The following is an 18,360-nucleotide window of genomic DNA, read 5'->3' as shown; positions in this document are numbered from 1 at the left end:
TCCCCTGGAAAATATCCTGCAGTGCTCTGGTTCTGTAAGCAGTCCTCACCTATGAAACTCTCACTTGATAGCTGAAAAAACCTGCCCTGCCCTGCCCTGCCCTGCCCTGCCCTGCCCTGCCCTGCCCTGCCCTGCCAGGGTTTGCTCTTTCCACCCACAGCCTCTCTCCCAGCACTGAGGGAGCTCCCCAGACCAGCTGAGAGCTGCCCCTGGCAGGTGGCAGAGCTCCTGCCCTGGCACAGCACCCTGGGGTGCAGGACCCTGCTCTGCAGGACAGTTTGGAGCAGCCTGGGTGGCACAGGTTGGATTCAAAGCCTACAGCCATCCCTGGGAGGAGGGAACCCTGTTGGGATGTCCGTGGGATGGTGCAGCATAGAGTCCCTGCTTTGCAGCCCGTCCTCCTCTTCAGCACCAGAGACACTGTGATATCCCACATTAGAGACCCCCCCAGGCTGTGGGATGTGCCAGCGTTGGGAGATCTTCCCACAGACTGCACATACATTGCCCTTCATGCAGACTTACCTTCTCAAAGCCCGGAATGATTCCTCTTCTGTGGATCTTCCTCTCAACTTTCCTCACACCCCAGACTGTGTGTAACCTCTCTCTGCCCTGCTTTTCTGCCCTGGGTGTGTGCAGGCAGTGCCCTGAGCCCTGCTGGGCTGTGCACAGGAGCTGCTCCTGGGCAGAGCTGTCTCTCTGCAGCACTGCCCGCTTGCCAGGAGCTCCCTGTGTGCCAGGAGCCCGGCCCAGCTCAGCAGCACAGCAACAGCCCAGGGCATTTAATGACCCTCTGGGGGGGTTTGGTGCTGAGTCCCTGAACCTCAGACCCTGAGGAAAGGTGCAGGAACCTCTTGAGAAACCCAAGTCAGAATCAAACTTTAAAGTTTCTTTTGTTGTTAATGGGTCCCTCTGAGGGACATAACTGAGAAAGTGTCCCCAGATTCCAGTTAGAAAACAAAGAGACAATGATGACAAATATGGACTAGGAAAGAAAGGTCACTCTGATGCTGACGAAAGTAAGAAGCATTTCATTAACCCAAAGGTCACAGCTGTGACCCCCCGCCCTGGGAAGGGAGATTCTGCCTGTCCCTCATTCCTCAGGACTCTTCCTTGGGCACTGTGGTGTGGGATGTGGAAAACCAAGGGCAGGAGGATGGGGTGGCACCTCCCAGGCTGCTGAGCAGGGACAAGGAGGCAATGAGGCCCCAGGGCTGCAAGGCTCACTTGTCTCCTCATGCCATCAGGGGCACACACAGCAGCCATGGCCAAAGGCCTGCACAAGTTGGCTCTCTTGGGGCCTTTCAGCTTCTGCACATCCCTGTCTCCTCTCCAGCCCAGGCTGTCCTACGGTGTCCATGCCCTGGCCCTTTCCCTGCAGGCTGTCGGCATCCCCCGGCTGCCCCACCTCACTGGCCCCTTCCTGCACTGACATCTCTCCCTCCTCCCTGGCTCTGCCTTGGCACACAAAGCCTTGGACTGATCCAGACCACTTCTGGGTGATGCTTTGTATCGGAGCACTTGTCTTGGAGGGAAATTTCTTTCTTCCCATGTCCAGTCTGGACCTTCCCAGATGCCATTGGTGACATTATTTTTTCCTCATTCTATTTCTGACCACAAAAAGAAAAGCTCCACCATCTCTGACACCACCACTGGGACACTGTGGAACCTCATGGAATGAACAGCCCAGTGTGACACTGCAGAGTCTTATTGACACAATGGATTCATTGTCACTCTGTGGAACCTCATGGAATCAAGGGGTCATTTCAGGAATTATAGAGGGGTGATTGAATCACTTTTCCTCACAGGTTTTAATGATGGCAAATCAGATCCACTTATATAAATTGCATTATATATTATGATAAATGAGCAGGCAGAACAGTAGACAAGTGAACAGATATTTTCTTAAATATTTAATACACTCTGGAAAAGCTAAAGCCTCCTAGTAGAGTATATTATAGCATAAAATAGTGCAGTGCACTGTATCAAAGCAATTATTTTAATGCAGCTGATCAAAAGCAACAAAAAGAATCAATCATTTAAAAGGGATTGATGTAACTCTCACACAGCTAAAGAGGGCAGAGCTCTCTCCTTCCCTTAACCACTGGGCAGTGACCATGAAGAACCATCCCTGCTTCATGGGAGAAGCTCCACATGCTTCAAGGCAGTCTGTGGAAGGATCTGCCATATGGAAGTTGGACTGAGCTTTTATAGTTACACTGTCAGGGATTGCTGGTCACATGTTTCCAGGCCAATGAGCAGTTCTCTGTCAAATGATGATTCAAAAAGCAGGATGGGCATTTGCAGTTTGGTGAACCAGGCTGGTTTTAGCAGAATTCAACACCCAAACAGCCCCTTGGTGCCAGCAGTGACTCAGCCCAGAGAGCCTGCATTGTTTGCATTCTCTGAGTGGATTCTGGGCCTGATCAGGGCAGAACATCCTGCCATGGTCCATAAGGCTCTGCAGTGCCACAATGGTACCTTGGTGCCATGAGGTTCCAAAATGTCCTGGGGTTCATTTGTTTCCAGGAGTCCCCACAAGTCACAAAGGCCCCTTGGTTCCATGAGGTTTCACAGTGCCCCAGGGTCCCTTTGGCTCCTAAGGCACTTCAGTGTCAAAATGGCCCCTTGATTGCAGAAGGTTCCAGTCTCCCAGGGTACTTTCAGTTCCATTAATCCCTGCAGCATCACAATGGACTTTTGATTCCATGGTGTTCAGCAGCGGCCCCAGGGTAGTTTGGGCTCCATAACCCTCTGCAGAGACACAAAGGCCCCTTCATTCCTGGATGTTCCAAAATATCTCAGGGTTCCTCTGGATCCATGAGGTCCAGTTTGTACGAATTGCCCTATGATTCCATGAGGTTCTGTGGTGTCACAGTGTCCCCTTTGGTTCCAGGAGGTTCTGTGGTGTCACAGTGTCCCTTTGGTTCCAGGAGGTTCCACACTGTCCTTGCTGGAACACACCTGGTTGGATGTTGCCCCACCTGCAGAGCTGCCTCCATCTCTGGGGTCCCAGCACAGCAAGGACATGGAGCTGTTGGAGCGAGTCCAGAGGAGACCACCAAGATAATCAGAGGGATGGAGCAGCTCTGCCATGAGGGAAGGCTGAGAGAATTGGAATTGTACAGCGTGGAGAACAGAAGGCCTTGGGGTGACCTAATTGTGGTTTTTCAGGACCTGAAAGGAGGCAACAAGAAAGATTGAGAGAGACTTTACAAGGGCCTGGAATGACAGGACAATGGACAATGGCTTCACACTGATAGAGGGATGGGTTAGATGAGATAGTAGCAAGAAATTCTTTACTGTAAAAGTGGTGAGGTCCTGGCAAAGGTTGTTCAGGAAAGTTCTGGCTGCTCTATCATTGCAAGTTCTTCAAGGCCAAGCAGAATGTGGCTCTAAGTAACCTGGTCTGGTGAAAGATGTTCCTGCCCCTGGGGTTGGAACGAGATGCTCTTTAAGGTCCCTCATGACCCAAAGCATTCTGTGATTCTGTGGCTGGTGGGTGATGTGGTGGTCAGGGCTGCCTTGGGCACAGAGACCATGAAATAATGGGGATTTCCATTGTGGGTGAAGGGAGGAGGGGCACCAGCAGAACTGACACCTTGGACTGACAGCTGACAGACTTTGACCAGTTTGGGAAACTGATGGATGGAGTCCCTTGGGAGTCAGTCCTGAAGGAGAAAGGAGTGCAGGATGGATGCAGGTGTTTTAAGAAGAAAATCTCAAAGCTCCAGGAGCTGTGACTCTGTGGCCTGAGACAAGCCAGGGGGCAAAAATTATGGCCTGGTGAAACACAGACCATGGGCTGGATATCAGGAAAAAAAAGAGAGTGTGTCACCTCTGGAAAGAGGGGCAGAAAACCTGGGGGGACTACAAGGATATGGTGAAGTTGTGGAGGGGGAAAATGTGAAGGGCCAAAGACAAATTGGAACTGAATTTGGCCACTGCAGTTAAAGACAGCAAAAAATGTGTCTCTAAATCCATGGGCAGCAAAAGGAGGGCTCAGGAGAGTCTCCATCCTTTGCTGGATGCAGAGGCAGCACAGGGTCAGGGCAGGAGGAAATGGCTGAGGGAATTAATGACTTCTTTGTCTCAGTCTTTTAACACCAAATGCAGTTGTCCTCAGGATACCCAGATCCCAGGGCTGGAAGGTGGTGATGGGGAGCTGAGTGAAGCCCCCATACCCCAGGGAGAAATGGTCAGTGACCTGCTGTGTCAATGAGAACTCCATAAGTCCCTGCCCACATGGGATGCACCTGAGGGTACTGAGGGAGCTGGAGAAAGAGCTGGCCAAGCCACTTTCACTCATTGCCCAGCACTCCTGGTGAACTGGAGAAGTCCCAGCTTAAAAGAAATCAGCCAAAGTGACACCCATTTATAGGCAGGGCCAGAAGGATCTGGACAACTCCAGGCCTGTCAGGCCTGACCTTGGTGCCAGGGAAGTCCATTGAGGAGATCATCCTGAGTGCCATCAGACAGCACAAACAGGATAATCAAGGGATCAGGGCCAGACAGTGTGGGTTTGGGAAAGGCAGGTCCTGGCTGACAAACCTGATCCCCTTCTATGACAAAATGACCCACTCAGGAGATGAGGGAAAGGCTGTGGATGTGTCTCTCTGGAATTCAGTAAAGCCTTTGGCACCACCTCCCACAGCATCTCCTGCAGAAACTGGCTGCTCATGGCTGGAATGAGGGAACTGTTTGTTGCATGAAAAACTGTCTGAAGGTCCAGAGATTGGTGGGGAGTGGAACTAAGGGGATGGAGTGCACCCTCAGCAAATCTGTGGACAGCACCAAGGTGGGTGTGGTTGTGGGTCTGCTGGAGGGCAGGAAAGTTCTGCAGAGGCATCTGGACAAGCTGGATCAATAAGACCAAGTGTCAGATCCTGACCTTGGGTCCCAACAACCCCATGGAATGCTCCAGGCTGTGGGCAGAGTTGCTTGAGAGCTGCTCAGCAGGAAGGGACTTGGGGGTGCTGCTGGAGAGTGGCTGAATATGACTCAGAGTGTGCCCAAGTGGGCAAGAAGGCCAAAGGCATCTGGCCAGTGTAAGGAATAATGTGACCAGCAGGACCAGGACAGGGATTGTCCCTCTGTGCTGGGCACTGCTGAGGCCCCACCTCAAGTCCTGTGCTCAGTTCTGAGCCTCTCACTACAGAAAGGACATTGAGGGGCTGGAGCATGTCCAGAGAAGGGAATGGAGCTGGAAAAGAGTCTGGAAAACATGTTGGATGAGGAACTGGTGTTCTTGAGTCTGGAGAAGAGGAGGCTCAGGGAGGACCTCATTGCTCTCTTCAAAGACCCAAAAGGAGGTCTTAGTGAGCAGGGGTCCCCTTCTCTTCTGCCAGCCCTGTAGGGAGGGAAAGAGAGGAAACAGACTTGACTTGAGTATGTCAAGGGTCAGATTAGATATTAAAAATAGGTTTTTTACTGAGAGGGTGTTTATGCAATGAAATAATTAGTCCAGGGAGGTGGTGGTATCTTGAAGGGCTCAAGTGGTGTTTGGACGTGACATCTTGGAATACAATTTAGGGATGATTCTAGTGGTGCTTGGATGACAGTTGGACTAGAAGACTTTGAAGGTCTCTTCCAGCCTTGATAAATCTGTGAGTCTCAGACCTGTCATCACTGCCTCCAAATTTCTGCTCAAAAAAACCCTGGGGATGTTTTCACAGTCATGTTCCTCAGTGGGACCCATTAGCACTGCAAGAAACTTTACAGTTTGAATCTCACTTTAACTTTCCTCAGGGTCTGATGTTCAGGGACTCAGCACCAAACCCCCCAGAGGGCCATTAAATGCCCTGGGCTGTTGCTGTGCTGCTGAGCTGGGCCGGGCTCCTGGCACACAGGGAGCTCCTGGCAAGCGGGCAGCGCTGCAGAGAGACAGCTCTGCCCAGGAGCAGCTCCTGTGCACAGCCCAGCAGGGCTCAGGGCACTGCCTGCACACACCGAGGGCACAGCAGAGAAGGGACAGAGGTGAGAGGCAGCCTGGGATGGGAGGGAACTGAGCTCTCATTAAAGGAGAAACCTCCACAGTATTTAAATGAAGAATTCTCTGCTATAGGAAAGTTAATCTTCCCTTCCTGCAAGGATCTCCTAAAGCTGGCACATCCCACAGCTTCCAGGATCTTTCAGAAGGACTCCCACAGCTCTTCAGTAGAGAGGAGGTGGCCATATGGCAGAGCAGGGCAGGACCTGCAGGCACCAAGGGCAGACAAGAGAAGTGAGAAAGAGGTTGAAGGTGTCCTGGAGTGGGAGGACAGGTGAGAGCTCATCAGGAGAGGAATCTTCACAGCCCTTTGCCAGGGTAAGTCTCTGGCTGCAGAGCAGTGCAGGTGAGTTCCTGGAAGTGTCTCTTACACCTGCCAAATGCCAGCACTGACAGGACCTGTCAGGATGGCTCTCCTGGATTTCCTGGTGTGGAGCATCAGAGGCAGAGGGCAAGAAGGTTCCCTTCTGGCAGGAATGGCTGTTGGGTGTGAGGGTGGGGGTGCAGCCAGGGGTGACCAGGGCTGTCCTGCAGAGCAGGGTCCTGCAGCCCATGGCTCTGTGTGCTGGGGCAGGGTCTCTGCTGCCTGCCAGGGTCAGCTCAGCATGGCCAGTGAGCTCCCCATGGCCCTGCAGGGAGAAAGTGTGAGTGGAAGGGGTGATCCCCTCATGGCAGGGCAGGGATGAGCAGGGCAGGGATGAGCAGGGCAGGGATGTGGGTCATGTCTCTTGACCCACAAGACTTGACCTGCAGTGCAATAAAAATTTCAGGCATTTCAGACACCCACAACCACTGGTAATTGTGGCAGGTACAACTGCGTGAACAAATACAAAGAATACCCTCAGCTGAATTCCTCAGCTCGGCAAATTGCAACCAGTAGGGCTGGAAGCTCTTTGATGTATCACGAGTACATTAATTTGAGCTCACCCTGCATTCTGAGTTCCCTCTCTCTGCAAGGCATAAAGGACTCCTCAGGAGTCCATTACAGTGTCCCTGTTTTAGTGGCCTCATCAGCCAAGAAAACCCAGAGCTCAGGTGAGCAGGATGCAGAGAGGTCTTAAAAAGAGAGACCCTTATTGTCAAGTTGCTGTGAGACAATGTGTTTTGCTACAATAGTCAGAGCTAACTTAGTTCTGCCTTTTCCTCCTCAACAGACAACAGTCCCCCAAGGCAGCAAATGTCCAACAGCAGCTCCATCAGCCACTTCCTCCTCCTGCCATTGGCAGACACGTGGCAGCTGCAGCTCCTGCACTTGTGGCTCTTCCTGGGCATCTCCCTGGCTGCCCTCCTGGGCAACGGCCTCATCATCAGCGCCGTAGCCTGCGACCACCACCTGCACACCCCCATGCACTTCTTCCTGCTCAACCTGTCCCTCACAGACCTGGGCTCCATCTGCACCACTGTCCCCAAAGCCATGCACAACTCCCTCTGGCACACCACAACCATCTCCTACACGGGATGTGCTGCACAGCTCTTTTTCTTTGTCTTCTTCATGTCAGCAGAGTTTTCCCTCCTCACCATCATGTGCTACGACCGCTACGTTGCCATCTGCAAACCCCTGCACTACGGGACCCTCCTGGGCAGCAGAGCTTGTGCCCACATGGCAGCAGCTGCCTGGGCCAGTGGCTGTCTCTACTCTCTGCTGCACACAGCCCATACATTTTCCCTGCCCCTGTGCCAGGGCAATGCCCTGAGCCAGTTCTTCTGTGAAGAGCCCCAGATCCTCAAGCTCTCCTGCTCACACTCCTACCTCAGGAAATTTGGGATTTTTGTGGCTAGTTTTTTTTTATTTATGGGATGTTTCATTTTCATAGTTTTCTCCTATGTGCAGATCTTCAGGGCTGTGCTGAGGATACCCTCTGAGCAGGGATGGCACAAAGCGTTTTCCACGTACCTCCCTCACCTGGCCGTGGTCTCCCTGTTTATCAGCACTGCCTCATTTGCTTGCCTGAAGCCTCCCTCCATGTCCTCCCCATCCCTGGATCTGGTGGTGGCAGTTCTGTACGCGGTGCTGCCTCCAGCACTGAATCCCCTCATCTACAGCCTGAGGAACCAGGAGCTGAAGGATGCTATGAGAAAAATGATAACTAGATGCTTTTAAGCAGGAAGAGACTGCCTGCTTTGCTCTGTCAGTGACACCCAGTGCATTTCATGAGAGACCAAGTCTCTTCTCTTATATAATTTTTGTTTTTGTCCCCTTCTAACTTTGCTCTTATGAAAAAAAAAGTATTAATTTTATCGCAGTTAATTAGCTACCCAGTCTTTTGTGACCAAGGCCAAGGACTGCCCTGGGCATCCCATCAGAGGGGCCATTCCCCACCATGGATGCTCCTCCCCTGGGCTGGGGCTGCACAGGGAGCTGTGGGACCAGCTGTGGGGCAGTGGGGCACAAAGGGGCCATGGAATCTCTGCCAGGGATGACAGCAGGGCCAGGCAGAGACAAGGAATTCCTGGGCATGGCCTGTGCTTTGCACGTGGGACTGTGGGGAAGGCAAAGCTCCCCTGGAGTTGGTGGCTGCAGGAAAAGTCAAGAGCCAAAAGAGCCTCAGTGGCTGTGCTGGAGACCAAGGCTGAAGGAGGGAAATGCAGGGCTGCTGTGGGATGGGGAGGGGGATTTAATTCCAGCAGACACTGCTGTGGGGCTGAGGGACTCCATGGCTTGTCTGCCTGAGTCTTCATTGGAAAGGTCTCTCAGGCCTCTGTGCTCAGGGAAAGCTTCAGGCAGGAGGAGAGCCCGTCTTGGCAGGAACCTCCTGCAATGGCAGAGGGACACATGGCAGTGTGTGCCCCTGCAGGGCACTGCCCTGGCCATGGCACAGGCTGGGAGCTGCCTGGCTGGGAGCAGCCCTGTAAGGCAGCTTGGGTGGGCAGGAGCTGGGCAGAAGGCAGCCATGTGCCCTGGCAGCAAGGGAGGCCAGGAGCACCCTGGGCTGTGGGACCAGCACAGCAAGGACGTGGCTTATCCTGGTTGCTGTGGCTGAGGAAAGCTGCACAAAGAGCTGTGGAGTTTAGAAATTGTATCCTCTTTAATTTTTGTGTTTTGGCCATGAAAAGGAACTTTCTGTGGGTCTAAATCTCAGCACTTTCTGGTCCTCCCAAAGAGCACAAACCTGATGAGTTGTGGTTCCCACTCCAGTGGCACTTAGATCTTGCTCCACACCCAGAGCATGTCCAGGGATGAAGGACACAGGACAGACTGTGGGGATCAGTTGCAGGGCATGGCCAGGGATTTGGGGTGGTTGTTATCCCAGGGCAGGACCCAGCACTTGGCCTTGTTGAACCTCATCCAGTTGGCCTGGGCCCATCAATCCAGCCTGTCCAGACCCCTCTGCAGAGCCTTCTTGCCCTCCAACAGATCAGCAATCTCACCTAACCTCTTGTCATCTGAACAAATGCTGCAGAACATGCCCAATAAAATTCCTGTAACCCCAAAATATTTGGATTAGTGGAGATTTAACTGTGCACAACAAAGTAATTCATTCACTTTCTGTCTTTTCCTCCTGCTCTGGATCAAGGGAACTTCTGACTTCAGTGTGTGACTCACTTTGTGCAAAGAGCAAAATGGACAGAATTGGGGTAGGGAGCTCTTGGAGGGACCTTTAGATCTGTGCTTGACACATAATGTGTTTTCCATTGGTCTAAAATTGCCTGCTGTGGAATGTGGGTTTCAGTAATGTGAACTTAAAATACAGCAGAGGAATTTCTTCTATTTTTGAGCTGTGCCTTCCTTTGGTTTTGTTTGCTGACAATACATGAACATCCCTGTGTGTCTCCTGCAGCTCTTTCTCCAAGTACAGCAGGTGGGAGTTGGTGCCAAGGAGCTGAAACCTGCAGGTCCAGCCTTTGGTGGAGGAAGCTCAGATTCCACAAGGCTGCTTTGAGTGCCAGGGGTGTGATGAGGGAAATTGTGGGGTGGGGATTAGGGATAAAGTCTGATGGATTGTCAGACAAAAAGGGTCTTGATTTTCATATCTATTCACACTGAATTAGGAGATGCTCTGGGTCAATAGGGAATTGCTGATAATAATGTATAAACAGGCCACAAAAACCCTCTATTTTTGCTTGTGTTTTTTTTTAAGTATAAGATATTCACTTTGAATGCATTTCTGAGATCTCTGTAATTGACCAAATAAGATTTGAAAATTTAAAAGTAAATTATTCCCAGGGGTTGGTTTTGTTAAAATGCCATCAGTGAAAAGAGACCATGAAGGGAATGAGCAGGCAAGGAGACCATCCCTGGTGCTTGGGAACAATATCAATTAGGGTTTGCTGCTCTCAGTGTGTAAACAGGAAAAAGGAAATGGGACAAAAACTGTATTTCTTCATTTTTTGTCACTGTACTACACTCACTTTGAATTCACTTCTGGTATCTGTCTAATGAAGCATAAAAGAATTGAAGCCTTAATATAAATTATTCCCAAAGGCTTGTCTTGTTAGGATGTTTTGAATGTTAATGAGCACTCTGGCACTGAATTCCTGAACTGAAGATTTGAAAACTGAAAAAAACCTCTAAAAAAGCAAAATTCATCATCAAACCTTCAAGTTCCTGAGAGTGTCAGCAAGCCCCACTGAGGCCATGACTGAAAAGAGACCCTGGAGGGAATGAGCAGACAAAAAGACCCTCCCTGGGGCTGGGGAAGCAGCAGCTCAGAGTCATTGGTTACAGGTGGAAAATGGACTGTGGAATGTGGCTGTGAAAGTGCCTGATGGACTTTGCCAAGCAGGACAGCCAAGTCCTGCCACCCATCTCTGGTTCCTCACAGGATGCTCCTGGAGCAGAGAGATGTGGGGTGTGGAATGGGGAGTGCAGGAGAGCAGTAGGACACCTCCACAGCTCTATGGATTGGGTGAGGAGGTGACAAGCCCTGGGGCTGTAAGGAACTGCTGTCTTCTCATAGGCTGTCAAGCCCCAGGAAACTGCCCTGTTGCAGAAAAGCACAGTGAAGAGCCAAAGTGTGTGAGAGCAGGAGAGGGCACAGCAGTGTCCCTTCCACAGCCAGACCTCCAGGGACACACCTGAAGGAGCAGCAGAGCAGGGTCTGGGCTTTGTCTTTGTTTCCTGGACACCCTGGGCAAGGGGCCCCAGGGCAATTGTCACAGATCACCCCCTGCAAACACCATTCCCAACACTGGCCTCTCACCCACCACTGACAGGTTGTTTGTCCCTCCATGGGGACACCAAATGAGCAGCTCACAAGGCCATGCTGCAATTGTACAGAGGAGACTTCAGCATGCACAGTGTGGGGGGGGGGAGATGAACCCAAGAGAACACAAAGACCATCAGCTAATCCTGGAGGTGCTGGGAAGGGCTGTGGGACACACAGTGTCTCGAGCTCACTTCACTCTGGGCCCCACATCCCCTGGAAAACCCCCAGGATGCAGCACTAGGATGTGCTTCTGAGCACAGAGCTCCCCCTGTGTCCATCCTTCAGGCCGTGGGGCATCTCAGAGAGGGGCAGAGCAGGTGACACCCCACAGGGCTGAGGTGCTTCCAGCCCCCAGCAGTGGCAGTGAGAGCCCAGGGAGAGACTGTGACTCCTGCAATGATCTCCCCATGGGTGTAAAAGGGAAAGACTCTCTGATCACCCCTGGGTGCATGAGAATCCCACAATCCCAGTTCAGAGGTGGATGCCTTGCTGGACCTCGACATTTCTGTGAGTGACTCCAGGAACAAACTCCACTGGCCCAGTGAGATCCATCTCAGTGGTCTTGGACAGTTCATTGCAAGTGCTCCTGAACTATTGCATCACCCTTGCCTGGGATTCTGGGCTGTGCTCTCAAAAGGGCCAGAGCAATCTGAGAGGTTCTGGGGTCCTTGGAAAAGGCAGATGCCAAGCCCATCTTTAAGAAGAGCAAAATGAGAATGGGGAGAATTACAGGCTGCCCATCAAGCCTCTCTATCACTGCCCTTCCCAGATGGACAGGGGAGAGAGAATAGAATAAAAAATGACTGTTGGGTTGGGATAAGGCACTTTACTAAATCAAAAGCCAAAGTTTGCACACAAAGAAAGAGGAAAATGACAAGATTTATTCTCTACTCCCCATCATCAGTGATGTCTGGCCATGTCCCAGCAAGCCAGGCTTCAGCACACGGAGCAGCTGCTCTGCAGGCAAACATTGCAAACAATGAATACCCCCCTTCCTCCTCCTTTCCTCAGCTTTTATATCTGAGCTGACATCCCATGGTTTGGAATATCCCTCTGGTTAGTCTGGCTCAGCTGGCCTGGCAGTGTCCCTTCCCAGGACCTTGCCCTCAGTTCGGGAAGGAACGTTGCAGTGCTGGGGCTGTGCCAGCCCTGCTCATCAGTAGCCAAAACACTGGTGTGTTCTCAGCACCTTTCCAGCTCCCAACACAAAGCACAGCACTGGGAGGGCTGCTGTGGGTAAATGAGCTCCAGCTCAGCCAGACCCAAAATATGTCCCCAATGTTCCATACTGTCACAGGATTGCTTTAGTTCTGTGAGGCCCTGCAGTGTCCAGGTGACATCCTGGTTCCCTGAGGTTCCACAGTGTGTCAATGACCCCTTGAGTCTATGAGGTTAAAAACTGTCTCAAGACCCCTTTTGTTCCAAGAGGTCCCACATGTCACAATGAACCCTTTGGTTCCGTGATCTCTGCAGTGTCCCAGGATACCTTTGGTTCCTTCAGGCCCTGCAGTGTCCCAATGGTCCCATTTTCCATGAGTTTCCACAGTGTCCCAGGGTCCCTTTTGTTCCATCAGGCCATTAAATGTCAGAATTGTCTCTTGATTCCATAAGTTTCTATAGTGTTACAGTTGCACAATGATTCCATCAGATTCCAAAATATTCCAGGATTCCTTTGAATCCATGACACCCTGGAGTGTCATAATGTCCCCTTGATTCCATGAATTTCTGCAGTGTCCCGGGGTTCCTTGGAGTCCATGAGGCCCTGGAGTGTCACAATGATCCCTGGATTCCATGAGGCTCCACAGGGTCACAATGGGCTTCTGTTTCCTTGAGGTCCTGCAGGGTCACAAAGGAACTCTGATTCCATGAGGTTCCCAAGTGTCAGAATGGCCCCTTGGTTCCAAGGCTTTCCACAGTGTCCCAGGGTCCCTTTGGTTCCTGAGAGAAGATTGCTGGGGGTGAAATTAGGAGTATCAAGTTATCCTCACAGAAGTTGCAATGGTACACAAATTATAGGTAAAGGTCCATCAGGAGTGTTTGCACAGTCAGTGTTTCAACACCCTCAGCATTACCTGAACTTGGTTTTATCTCACCAAAATCTTTCCTCTCTGTTGGCCAAGCCCCTCTTTCCTCCCCCAAATATCCCATCCCTTTTGTCCCAGTTCCTCCTGACCTCCCCAAATCCTTCAGCTGGATGGGCTCAGCTTTCTGACACCCTTCATGATCCCTGAGCATCTGCCTGCCCACCTTGGCCAGTCTGTTCTGGGAACACACCTGACAGCCCAGCCCCCAAGGGGACAGGATGTTCTGCTGTGCTGGAGAGGACCCTCCTCAGCCTGGCCAGCAGTGCTGCAGGGGGGGATTCCCTGCCCCTCCCCAGCTGGTCCTTCCTGCCCAGCAGCTCCTGCTCCAGAAGGGCTCACAGACACTCTGGGGGACTTTTCATACTTGGGTCCTTGAGCTGCCCTGGGGCATCTCTGGGGCAGTGGCCAACTCTGTGACTGCTCTGGGAAGTCATGGCCTGAAGCCAGGAGTGTGGGTTTTAGGAGGTAGTTGAAACCTCTGCAGACAAGAAATCCTGGTAATTGTTGAAGACTTTCTTGCCTATCATTATGATGTGCTGTTTATTTTTAATTTCAAGATTTTTTCATAATTTTCTTTTTACTGACAACACCACACACTTGTTCTATTAATCTGATTCACTCACTGTTTATGTGAAAATATTTGTGCAGCTATTTATCAGAGTACATTTCCTACCAGTGTTTTGAATGCAGAAACATTGCTCAGAGGAGCTACTGAACTTCTCTGGGATGGTTTCATATCCCTAATTTTGCCTCTTCTGTTCTTCCTCTCCCAATTTGCGTTCCATGATCTTTCCAAGCTGTGTGTGCCTGGGAATGTTTTCACAGTCCTGAGCTCTGGGCCATGTCAAGGGGGACAAATGCACCTTCTGGAGAACACTGTCACTCCTGCTCACAGAGCCTCTCTGACTGCACAGGGGAGATTCCCCCAGGCTGTTTCCTGGTGTGGGAAGAAAGGGACATAAAGGCAGAGGAGAGGGATGGAGGAGACATGGACATTTGCAATGGGCATGCTCAAGGATGGTGAGATGAATGTCCCTGGGACAGGGAGGTTGTTCCTGCAGTCACAGCCAGAAATGTGAGGGCTCTGACAGGTGCCCACACCTGAGCTGGGCTCGTGCCCACACCTGAGCTGGGCTCATGCCCTGCTCACACCCCCAGGGCTGTTCAGAGACACGAGTCCTTCCCTTGCACACACACAGACAGTTCCTGGCAGCAAGTGCAGTGTCTCCCCGGGCTCCTGCTGCCACTGCCCGGGGCTGGAGGCACCTCAGCCCTGCAGAGCCCCCACCCTGCACACTCACACACTTCAGCTCAACACTGGGGTTTCCCTCTCCCTGGCATGGCCCAGTCCAGCCCCTCCCTGGTCCCACCAATCCACCTGCCCCAGCCCCAGCCCCACAGAGCAGCACAATCATGTCTGGCCCTGCAGCAAGAAATGGAGGCAATGGAGGTCAGGGACAGTGACTCTGTGTCTGGAATGTTCAGGAGACCATCATCTCAGGCATCTCCTGCAGCCCCAGGGCCAGCCACACTCCCCAGGACAGCAGGAGAGAATCAATCGTGAGGCTCTGCGGGCATCACCTACAGCTCCAGGGACTGGAGAGCCTCTTTCCATGGCTCCTCTACACACACAGCCTGTCCTGCTCTTCTTCTGGCACATCCCATCTCCCCACAGAGCCTTTCCCCAGGGAAACACGTCTGTGCTGGCCTGACCAGCCATTCCTGCAGCCCCTCCCCGTGCTCCCCACAGCCCCTGAGCTGGGGATGCTGCTCTGCAGGGCACAGGGGCTGCGGTGCCTGGGGCCATGGGGGGCTCTGCTGGGCTGTGCTGGTCAGGCTGGGAGGCAGAGCCAGCTGATGGTGGTCCCTGCCACTGACCCCCTGCCACACAAGCTCTTGTGTGGTCATGGAGGGTGCTCAGAGGGGCCCTGCCTTGTTCCAGTGCTGGGAGATGGGTTTGAGGGCTGCACTGGATCCAGACTATGAATATTTATTGAAAGTAAAATGAATCACAGGACTCCTTTCCCTCAACCTGCTGTATTCCCTGGGGTTGCAGGGCTCTTTTTTTTCAGTTCACACTCAGATGTAGACTATTATCTCTGGGTGACTCCGAGCTGGACAGGCCTGTTCTCCTTGGGCTCTATTCACTGTCAGCTCCTGCTCACACTGTTGCTGCAGGTCTCGTGTTCTCCTGGCAGCTCCAAAGTGTCTTAAGCAAATCACTTACCTGCCATCAGCCCTGTCACAAGCTGTTGAGCCCCAGGGAGGTTAATCTCATCTGCATGGTCTCTGGCCACCAACAAGTAAAACCTGAACCAGAACTAAGTCCTTTGAAAGTCACACTGGGACCCTGATCTCATCACACTGAGCCATGGGCAGACAAAGCAGCACAAATTGCCTCTTGAATGTCTCTTTGTTAGGCATGTTCTTAAGAGCAACTTTGGAGGAAGCCCAAAGCCTTCCTGTCCTGCCCTCAGGAGATGCCCTTTCCTGCTGGAGCTGCTGTTGTGCAGCCCAGCTGTGTCCCAGCAGTGCCCATGGCCTGTCCCTGCCTGTGAGCCCAGGATGGACACACAGCATGATGTGACCAACCTGGCAGAGGACCAAGGCCTTGGACCAACACAAGGGCTTAGGAGAGTGTGGAAGAGAAAGGGCAGCTCTGAAGAGTTCCCTCTTCTCTGTAAACATGCACTGTCCTGCACTGAGCTGTCCTTTCTGAATGCCTAAGAAGAAGGATCAAACAAGTCACTGCACTGTCCTTTATTTTGTGTAACTACTCAAGTGGAACAAATCCTCATTTAGACAGTCTCTGGGTCAAACTCCAAAGAAAAACACTAGATTATAATGGAGGTTAATTAAAAATTTAATTTTGCACAAACTTATCTCATGACCCCCACCAAAATACTGAGAAACCAGGATGGGGCTGTAATGAGTTCCAGTCCCAATGCTATGCAGACATCAACAGAAACAACAGTTTTATGCTTCTGGAGAGCATCCAGTCATCATTTTCCTCACAGCATCCTTGAGCTCCTGGTTCCTCAGGCTGTAGATGAGGGGGTTCAGTGTGGGAGGCACCACCAAGTACAGAACTGAAACCACCACATCCAGAGTTGGAGAGGACATGGAGGGAGACTTCAGGTGGGCAAACACATCAGTGCTGATAAAGAGGGAGACCACGGCCAGGTGAGGGAGACACGTGGAAAAGGCTTTGTGCCGTCCCTGCTCAGAGGGGATCCTCAGCACAGCCCTGAAGATCTGCACATAGGAGAAAATTATGAAAACAAAATAACCAAACACTAAGCAGATACTAACCAGAAGGAGCCCAATTTCCCTGTGGTTGGAGTGTGAGCAGGAGAGCTTGAGGATCTGGGGGATTTCACAGAAGAACTGGCCGAGGGCATTGCCCTGGCACAGGGGCAGGGAAAATGTATTGACTGTGTGCAGCAGAGCATTGAGAAAGGCACTGGTCCAGGCAGCTGCTGCCATGTGGGCACAAGCTCTGCTGCCCAGGAGGGTCTCGTAGTGCAGGGGTTTGCAGATGGCAACGTAGCGGTCGTAGCACATGATGGTGAGGAGGGAATACTCTGTTCCCATGAATAAAATAAGGAAGAAGACCTGTACAGCACATCCCATGTAGGAGATGGTTGTGGTGTCCCAGAGGGAGTTGTGCATGGCTTTGGGGACAGTGGTGCAGATGGAGCCCAGGTCTGTGAGGGACAGGTTGAGCAGGAAGAAGTGCATGGGGGTGTGCAGGTGGTGGTCGCAGGCTACGGCGCTGATGATGAGGCCGTTGCCCAGGAGGGCAGCCAGGGAGATGCCCAGGAAGAGCCACAAGTGCAGGAGCTGCAGCTGCCGCGTGTCTGCCAATGGCAGGAGGAGGAACTGGCTGATGGAGCTGCTGTTGGGCATTTGCTACTTCTGGAGGTGGGGCACTGTCCAAGGAGGAAATAACAGTGACAAATCAGATGAGATATTTCTGAGAATAATCACAGCCATATCCCAATACCCCTTTCCCTTCTACTCACACTCCCCTTTCACCTTCCCCTTGAAGTATCCCCTGGAAAATATCCCTGAGTGCTCTGCTTCTGTAAGAAATACTCAACTCTGAAACTCTAACTTGATAGGTGAATAAACCTGCTCTGCCCTGCCCTGCCCTGCCAGGGTTTGCTCTTTCTATCCACAGCCTCTCCCCCAGCACTGAGGGAGCTCCCCAGACTAGCTGAGAGCTGCCCCTGGCAGGTGGCAGAGCTCCTGCCCTGGCACAGCACCCTGGGGTGCAGGACCCTGCTCTGCAGGACAGTTTGGGACAGCCTGGGTGGCACAGCCAGGGTTCAAAACCTACAGTCATCCCTGGGAGGAGGGAACCCTGCTGGGATGTCCCTGGGATGGTGCAGCAGAGAGTCCCTGCTTTGCAGCCTGTCCTCCTCTTCAGCACCAGAGAAAGTGTGATATCCCACATTAGAGACCCCCCAGGCTGTGGGATGTGCCAGCGTTGGGAGATCTTCCCACAGACTGCACATACATTGCCCTTCATGCAGACTTACCTTCTCAAAGCCTGGAAAGACTCCTCTTCTGTGGATCTTCCTCTCAACTTTCCTCACACCCCAGACTGTGTGTAACCTCTCTCTGCCCTGCTTTTCTGCCCTCGGTGTGTTCAGGCATTGCCCTGAGCCCTGCTGGGCTATGCACAGGAGCTGCTCCTGGGCAGAGCTGTCTCTCTGCAGCGCTGCCCGCTTGCCAGGAGCTCCCTGTGTGCCAGGAGCCCAGCCCAGCTCAGCAGCACAGCAACAGCCCAGGGCATTTAATGGCCCTCTGGGGTCTTTGGTGCTGAGTCCCTGAACCTCAGACCCTGAGGAAAGTTCCAGGAGCCTCATGAGAAAGCAAAGTCAGAATCAAACTTTAAAGTTTCTTTTGTTGTTAATTAGTCCCTCTGAGGGACATAACTGAGAAAGTGTCCCCAGATTCCAGTTAGAACATAAAGTTGTAGAAAATGATGACAAATATGGACAAGGTCACTCTGATGCTGAGGAAAGTAGGAAGCGGTTCATGAATCCCACGGTCACAGCCGTGACCCCCAGGATTTGGGAAGGCTGATCCTGTACCTCCCATATTGTTTAGGGCTCTTCCTGGGGCACCGGGATCT

At 52.1% G+C, this 18,360-nt stretch overlaps 1 protein-coding gene and 1 pseudogene across 1 annotated transcript in view; one reads left to right on the top strand and one right to left on the bottom strand.

The window, feature by feature from the left end:
- LOC139673810 (zinc finger protein 850-like) overlaps positions 1–18,360 on the top strand; it is a 1,066,517-nt gene that overhangs the window by 434,953 nt on the left and 613,204 nt on the right. The window lies entirely within an intron of this gene.
- LOC139674302 (olfactory receptor 14J1-like) lies at positions 16,194–17,141 on the bottom strand (annotated as a pseudogene).

This window comes from Pithys albifrons, chromosome 7 (genome assembly GCF_047495875.1).
Source record: "Pithys albifrons albifrons isolate INPA30051 chromosome 7, PitAlb_v1, whole genome shotgun sequence".
NCBI lineage: Eukaryota > Metazoa > Chordata > Aves > Passeriformes > Thamnophilidae > Pithys > Pithys albifrons.
This window is presented reverse-complemented; position numbering and strand designations above follow the sequence as displayed.